This window comes from Eschrichtius robustus, chromosome 17, assembly GCF_028021215.1.
Source record: "Eschrichtius robustus isolate mEscRob2 chromosome 17, mEscRob2.pri, whole genome shotgun sequence".
NCBI classification, from domain to species: domain Eukaryota; kingdom Metazoa; phylum Chordata; class Mammalia; order Artiodactyla; family Eschrichtiidae; genus Eschrichtius; species Eschrichtius robustus.
In genome coordinates this window covers 31,106,657-31,114,995 of record NC_090840.1, presented here as the reverse complement: position 1 = coordinate 31,114,995, position 8,339 = coordinate 31,106,657, and the positions used below count along the sequence as shown (strand labels likewise).

At 34.5% G+C, this 8,339-nt stretch overlaps 1 pseudogene; it reads left to right on the top strand.

Annotated features, from left to right (window-relative positions):
• Window positions 1–4,393: 4,393 nt before the first annotated feature.
• On the top strand, window positions 4,394–6,692 carry LOC137751366 (isoleucine--tRNA ligase, mitochondrial-like; annotated as a pseudogene).
• Window positions 6,693–8,339: the final 1,647 nt, after the last annotated feature.

The following is an 8,339-nucleotide window of genomic DNA, read 5'->3' as shown; positions in this document are numbered from 1 at the left end:
GGAAAACATAGGCAGAACACTCTATGACATGAATCACAGCAAGATCCTTTTTGGCCCAATCCTGACAAAGGATTTATCTCCAAAATTTACAAGCAGCTCAATATCAAACAAACAAACAACCCAATCTAGAAATGGGCAGAAGACCTAAATAGACATTTCTCCAAAGAAGATATACAGATTGCCAACAAACACATGAAGGAATGCTCCACATCACTGATCATTAGAGAAATGCAAATCAAAACTACAATGAGATATCATCTCACACCAGTCAGAATGGCCATCATCAAAATATCTAGAAACTTTAAATGCTGGAGAGGGTGTGGAGAAAAGGGAACACTCTTGCACTGTTGGTGGGAATGTAAATTGATACAGCCACTATGGAGAACAGTATGGAATTTCATTAAAAAACTAAAAATAGAACTACCATACGACCTAGCAATCCCACTACTGGGCATATACCCTGAGAACACCATAATTCAAAAAGAGAGTCATGTACCACAATGTTCATTGCAGCTCTATTCACAATAGCCAGGACATGGAAGCAACCTAAATGTCCATCGACAGATGAATGGATAAAGAAGATGTGGCACATATATACAATGGAATATTACTCAGACAGAAAAAGAAACAAAACTGAGTTATTTGTAGTGAGGTGGATGGACCTAGAGTCTGTCATACAGAGTGAAGTAAGTCAGAAAGAGAAAAACAAATACCATATGCTAACACATATATATGGAATCTAAAAAAAAAAAAAAAATGTTTATGAAGAACCAGAGGCAGGACAGGAATAAAGACGCAGATGTAGAGAATGGACTTGAGGACATGGGGAGGAGGAATGGTAAGCTGGGATGAAGTGAGAGAGTGGCATGGAACAATATACACTACCAACTCTAAAATAGATAGCTAGTGGGAAGCAGCCGCATAACCCTGGGAGATCAGCTGTGTGCTTTTTGACCACATAGAGGGGTGGGATAGGGAGTTTTGGAGGGAGATGCAAGAGGGAGGTGATGAGGATATATGTATATGTATAGCTAATTCACTTTGTTATAAAGCAGAAGCTAACATACCATTGTAAAACAATTATACTCCAATAAAGATGTTAAAAAAAAAAAACCAAACAAACAAGGATCAACTTTATTTTTTGATTGGCTTCTATATACCAGATACAGTCACTTAATAGTTTTGAGACATTTCTCTATAACTGTCTGTTCTCATCAATATATAATGGAGTTTTAACAAGAGACACTGCTACATCTCTGTCAGGGCCCCACTTTACAGAAAGGTAGGTATAGAAGCACTCAGTATAAAAGCCTGCTTTTGCCAGGTTTACTATTATTTTACAAGCTACACACAAGGCTATGGTTAGTATCATTATTCATAACTGATTTTCAGGACACAGGTGGAACTGGTATTAATTTATCATAATCTTATAAACAGTATCTCTGTACTGGTTTTCACGTATCATGAAACTAAAAAATTCCCATTAAATAGTATTAGCTTAACAGTATCCAATCCAAACTCATTCAAAAACATGTTCACTCATATAAATGAACTCATTTTTAGTCTCTCTTCACATTTTGTCTTTAAACTGCCTACTAATAGGAAAAGAAAAAGAAAATATACTTAAATGTTGACAACTCTTATCTCTGTGAGATATATAACAGATTTCCTACAACAGATGTGAACTGCATTTCTAATTATAAAATTACCAATAAATGTTATTTTCAAATATTTTCTTTTGTGGTTTTTAAAGTATTTTAGAGATACCTTAAAAAAAATCAATCACCCCGTCTCTACTTTTGCTTTTGCTGTGTGTGTGTGTGTGTTTGCACGTGTGTGTGTGGAGAGGGTTATGGAGGACCTTTGAAGAAGTTAAAAAAAAAGATATAGAGAACTAGAGACTGTGTATATTGCCCCAAATTTAGTTTGTTTCAATTTTGTATTGCATGCTATTTAGGAAAAATTTATTACTTCCTTCCTTTACTCGTTTAGTCATCAATTAACTCAGCAAATATTGAATGTTAACCGTATGCTTGGGCCTGTCGCAGACATTCTGAATTGTGAAGTTTCATTGTTTTTCCTCAAGGGTCTAATATCAGAAAGCTATATTTTGTAGAGATGAGTAAAATACAATTTGAAAGATAATTACTTAGTGAAGATGGTAAATTATTAACTCTCAGGTCCATGAAAATCTTCATAAATCTGTTCAATCCTTCATTACTGTGTGTTCAAATTACACACTCTATAACATTGATCTGGTTTTCAAAATAGATATTTATCCTGGTAAGTATGGTTTCTGAAGAAAGGATTGTTTTAGTTCACTAACTAGATCAATACTTTACATCAGCTGACTGCCATTGTAATCCACATTTTATTTTCTCTGAGTATGGTTATAGTATAGTATTCCATCAGATATTGTCCAAAAGAGAAGGAATTATCCATTGGTTATCTGGACTAGAGATGAGGGATTATGTCTTACTGATTTGATAGTATTTATGTTTTTATTACATATAATTTATATTGTCCAGTAGTGTCCTGCACATGTACAGGACACAATATTTATTAAATGAAGGATCATTTAGTATTATCATCTATATGATCTATTTTATTTTAATTTCTCATTAACACTATCAAGGATTAAAACATCCATACTTAGTTCTTAGAATTGAAACTGGATGACACCCTATGCAATTTAGGTAGTTCACTGGTAAACTTTATAACACCAAAATTCAAATTATCATAACATGGAATTTGGAATTAGAGGACATTGATTTAAGTCCTAAGTCTTCAGAGTCTGAACTTGGATAAGTCATTTTACTTCTCTTAAACTGAGTTTTATCACTTTCAAAATGGAGCTAATAATATTTATTTCAGTTGTGATGAGAATTCTAAAAAGACAAAACGTGTAAGAAGGCATATTTTAAATTGCAAAGCACTACACATTTGTTATGGATAAAAGTTATATTATATCACTGTTTGGAATGATAGTCCACTAAAAGCATGTTGTAGAAATGAGATTACTAGGTAATGGTGGGTAACAGAGGTGGACAAGGGGAGGGAAAAGAGAAGAGAATATATAAAGACAAACTCTGTCTACTCCTTAATTGTGCTGTGGTCTGCATTTGACCAATTCACCCTCACAATAAGATTTCTTAAAACTTCCTTCTAACTCTGAGAAACAATATTGCTTACTCTAATATTAAACAAGCTAATGAATTATTTCATTTTTAAACTGTAAATGTAAGTTTGAATTAATAAATTACTAAGACTCATTTTGGAACTATCAGGTTGATACTGTATTAATATCAGGTTGTACTGTATTGACATCAGATTGATACATATTGGATGAATTTAGCTCAGCTTGAGCTATCGTTTTTGGTAGTGAGTTCATAATGAAAAAAAAAAAAAAGCATGTGAGAAACAAGTCAATGTGAGCAAAGATAGCAAAAACAAAAAATCAAAACTAGTAAATAATTATCTACACTGTATAAAATGTTTAAAATACATAGATGGATTAGAAATACAAGGAAAAACAATGGCAAGACAAACATTTTTAAATGACAGAAATAGAGAATGGCATGAAAAGTTTAATAACTAAAACTAAAAATTAAAGGCACAGACATTCATTTCCGCTTCCATCCATAACCAAGCCACCAGCCTTTTGGTAGAAACACCATAAAAGAGGAGACAATGGAATTAACAGACACGAATTTAAAACAGCTATTAGAAATATATTCAAAACTCTGAAGGAAATATAAATGAAATATTTAAAATAAAGTTATAAGAAGAAACTATAAAAGACTTAGAAAAAATAAAATATCTGAAACGAAAACGTCACCACAGTCTCCTTCTGTGCTCTGTGCACACGCATTCCCGGTGGGGGCCACGGAGTTTCTCTGAGGCCCAGATGGCAGGAGCTGAGCATCAGGTGCTGGAGTGGAGGCCTGAGTGCCCCGCTGTGCCTTTTGAGCTGGGCCCTTGGGAGCCAGACACACAGGGAATCTGTGGGGCCACCCTGCCTTTCCTGTCACCTGGGAAGGTGAGGAACCAAGATAAGGTGTCTGCCATTGTTAGTCACCGGAGGCAGTGGCCAGCTGCCTAACCTGAATAGAGGCAAATAGGACAATATGGAGCTGCTGTTGTAGATCCCCTTTGCCTTGAAGTTACTGGGCCACCAGCAGCCCAACACAGACATGGAGATCTAGCAGATTTTATTGGCTGAAAATGTAAGTGAAGAAACTTCTAGAAATGTAGATTTTCATAACTTCACAGCAAAGAGAAAGAAACGACAGAATTTTGCCTTCATGACGGACCTCCTTATGCAAATGGTGACCTTCATGTAGGACATGCTTTAAATAAGACTTTGAAAGACATGACTGGCTGATACTTTACGATGACAGTTTCCAAAACACATTTTGTGTCAGGATGATATTGTAATGGGTTACTCATTGAAGTAAAAATATTACCAGAACTTGGTAAAAAAGCTCAGAATCTTTCATCCGTGAAATTAGAAAGTTCATTTGGTAAAGCAGCCAATGAGAAACAGAAATTGGCATTTAGTCTTTGGATAGTAATAGTAGATTGCAATAATTGCTACTCTACATTTGATAGAAAATATGAAGCCAAACAATTGAGAATTTTCTAATAAGTGTTTGATAACAGCTTGGTTTATCGATATTACAATACCTGTGTTTCGGTTTCCCTGGTCAAGGACTGCTTAGGTTCTACTTGAGCAGAACTTGAATAAAATCCTGAGTGTGTCAGTTGTTCTATACATTTAAAATTCTCTCACTTGAAACTTTCTAAGTTGGCATCCCTTATAGATAGTTTATCTTCTGTTAGCTTTTTTAGTCTGAACCGCACAGTCTTGGACTTTTCCAGCCAGTTGCATTGTTTGCTATGTGCCCAAATCCAAGTACACTATTGAGAAATGTTCCAGTTCTGGAAATATCTATATATTTCCTGCAGATAAAGTAACACCTGTTGCTTCTACTTTGGAAACAATATTTGGAGTTATTTCAATATTTTCAAGTGTAACTTTGAAAAATGGTATTTGTACCCATCCTATATTTCCTGATAAAGCTCTCCTCTTTTATCTTCAAATTATACGACCATGACAAAACAAACAGGATTGGTTCACACAGTCCCAATTCATGATAAGGATGATTACAGTGTAGATTTTCAACACAACCTGTTAATGAATTTTTCACTAAATGAGGATGACATTTTCACAGATGTTTCAGGTCCTAAACTTCAAAGACTGTACTTAAAGAAGGAACTGTTGTGGTAATAAATGTGCTTCAGGCAGCAAAGCATTTGTTGAAAAAGGATAATTTGGTATTTAGCTATCCTTACGACTGGAGGACTCAGAAGCCAGTGGTTACTCATGTCTGAAAGCAGTGGTTTGTAAGATATTAAGACCACATGAATTTTAAGACCACAGCCAAGGAATTGTTTTAAAAGGGGGAACTTCCTCCTAGATCAAGTGTGAATGCCGTGGTCAAAATCATGGACACACAACTATATTAGTATATATCAAGGCAAAGAGATTGAGCTGTTCAAATTCCTATGTTTTGTCATAATACACAAGATGAATTACTGATCAACATCCAAACCACTGAGCATATTATTGAACAAGTGGAACAACACAGCAGTGATATCTAATAGACTCCTTCCCCCGAGCAACTGCTTCCAAAAGAAGTCAAATCTCAGATTGGTGGTCCTGATACCTTGGAATATGTGCCAGGCCAGGATATTTTAAACGTCTGGTTTAATAGATTTTCGTGGCTTCATGTTCTTCCAGGTACTGACTAAAGAGCTAATTTGTACTTGAGAGGAAGAGTCCAGCTTGGTTGTTGGTTTCAGTCTTTTTTGATTAACATGTGTGACAGCAAGGAAAAAAGCACTTAGTAAGACAGTGGTTGTCAGGAATTAACCTTGGGGAAAGGGATAATAGATGTTTAAATCTTTGAGAATATCATTAATCATAATGTTGTCATCAGTGGAACACAAGATAAAAGCAGGGAGCCTCCCTAAGGTACTGATATCCTTCTTTGGTGGTAGCTGAGTCTTGTGTCATCATTAAAGTGACAGTTGGTTCATCTGTTCTTAATGCTGCCAGAGATGTTAGCAAGTTTAGGAATACCATGTGCTTTTTTTGTGGGGGAGGGGGTGGCTGGTTTCAGTACAGAACTGGTTTCAGTTCTGCTAAGGATATGTTTGTCATAGACCAGTATGCTACACTTAACTGTAGGATTTTGCAAACAAGATTATTGAGTCATATAAACAATATGATCTTGGAAAAGTTGTTTGCCTATTACAAGCATTTTATGCCACTGAACTCTCTTTTATTTCAGTGTAATCAAAGTTAGGCTTTATTGTGAAAATGAAAATGATCTCAAATCAACTCAAATGAAGTCAAATCAAATCAACTTGTCAGACTGCATCAACTAAAATTTTGGATGTAATATTTTTTTTTGCTTTCACTCTTTCTCATGTCTGAAGACATATTCTAGCACATACCTCATGTTAAAGAACTCAAGAGTGTTTTTCGTACTGAGTAGAATAGTACAACAAGGAACCGGAAGAAGCAAGATAGGCAGAACCAGTAAAGAGTGCATGTGCAATGGGAGATTCATTTATTGGAAGCATCTCTGGCAAAAATGCAGCAGAGTACAAGGCTATCACTGTGATGGAACTTGGCCTGCTTTTTGAGGTAATAGAGATGCAATGAACTGAGGAGACTTCTCGTACCCCTCAGTTGAAGGAATTAATGATGACTTCTCACAGACTTTACTCACTCAACAACCTTGAGCAATAAATGCAGATGAAATTGAGCTTAAAGGCACAATCCTAATTAATTTAGAAGGTGATGATATTTCTGAAGAGTTTTCATATAAAGTGATTGTCATGCCAACTACCAAAGAAAAATACCCTCCTTGTTGGAAGTATACAGCTGCATCATCAGATAAACTCTGCCCTTGTGTTCAGAAGTGAGTGGTTGAAAGTAGTACTTCACTTTGTTATTAACAGCTCTCTGAGCAATAACACCCTGACAGTACTGACTAGGCATTTAATGGACTGTTTATAATGGAAAGAAATCCAAGATCTATATAATGAGTGAAAGAGTAAATAGTGGAGGATGGATATCAAATCACAATTATAAAAGAAGTATCTACTATAAATAGAGATAGAATAATGTGCATATATACATGTGAAAAAATATATATGTAGGTGTGTTATTTCATATATCCATATCACAGACTTATTCAGGCATAGATATTGACTATCTTCAATTCAAATGTGGCTGAGCTGAGAATATTTTATATTTTATAAATTTTTTTGACACAGTATTTAAATTTCTATAGTGTCTGAAAATGAAGACACTCTGGAAAACTTAAAACAAATAAACAGATGATCTTAGTAGCAGGGAAATATGGTAGGAAAAAAGATCTGCAAGCTTGGAGATACCATAATAGAAAATATCCAAATTAAAGCAAGAAAAAAGTGTTCACAAAAATATTAATTCTCCAATGCACATGCAGTATGGTTTTCCACAAAAGAGGAAGGCAGTAAAAAATGGGAAAAATATGGCAGAAATTTTTCAAATTTGACAAAACTGCGAATCGAAGTCCCAAAAAGCTGAACAAATTTCAGTAGGATAAACACAAAGAAAACCACAACAAGCCACATTATCATCAGACTACTGAAAACAAGATAAAGGAAATCTTTAAAAAAGACAGAAGGGGAAATAATATAGAGGGGAACAAAATAAGAGTAATTGTGGGCATATGGTCAAAAATAATGTAAATCAGAAAAAGTAGAAGAGTATCTATGAAGTGCTGGAAGAAAAAAGATAAAAAGAACAAAAAACAAACCCAGTGAACCAAGAATTGTTTATCCAGCAAAAGGATACTTCAAAAATAGAAAGACATATAGACAATTCAAATGAAAAAAAGCAGACAAAATTAATCTCCCAAAGAACTTTATTACAAGAAATGTTAAAGATAGTGTTTCAGTGTGATTAATTAAAGACATAAATAGTAAATTTTAGAGCAACCACAAAATTGATTATGTAAATATCATCCTCCTGTACTTACTCTAAGTATATTAATCTTAAATAGTCTACATTTCAAATATCTTCTAGATAGGTGATCACACACATATTTTATACAAGTACTTGCTTATATTCATTAAATATTTAGAGTAATGATTCATAACACATCTATGAAGATTTTGAAACATGAAGATGTTCAGGCCCCACCCAAGATTAATTGAATCAAAATCTCTAGGTTAGCAGTTCTGAGCAGTTCTGCAAATTCAAGGAATTCAAAAGCACA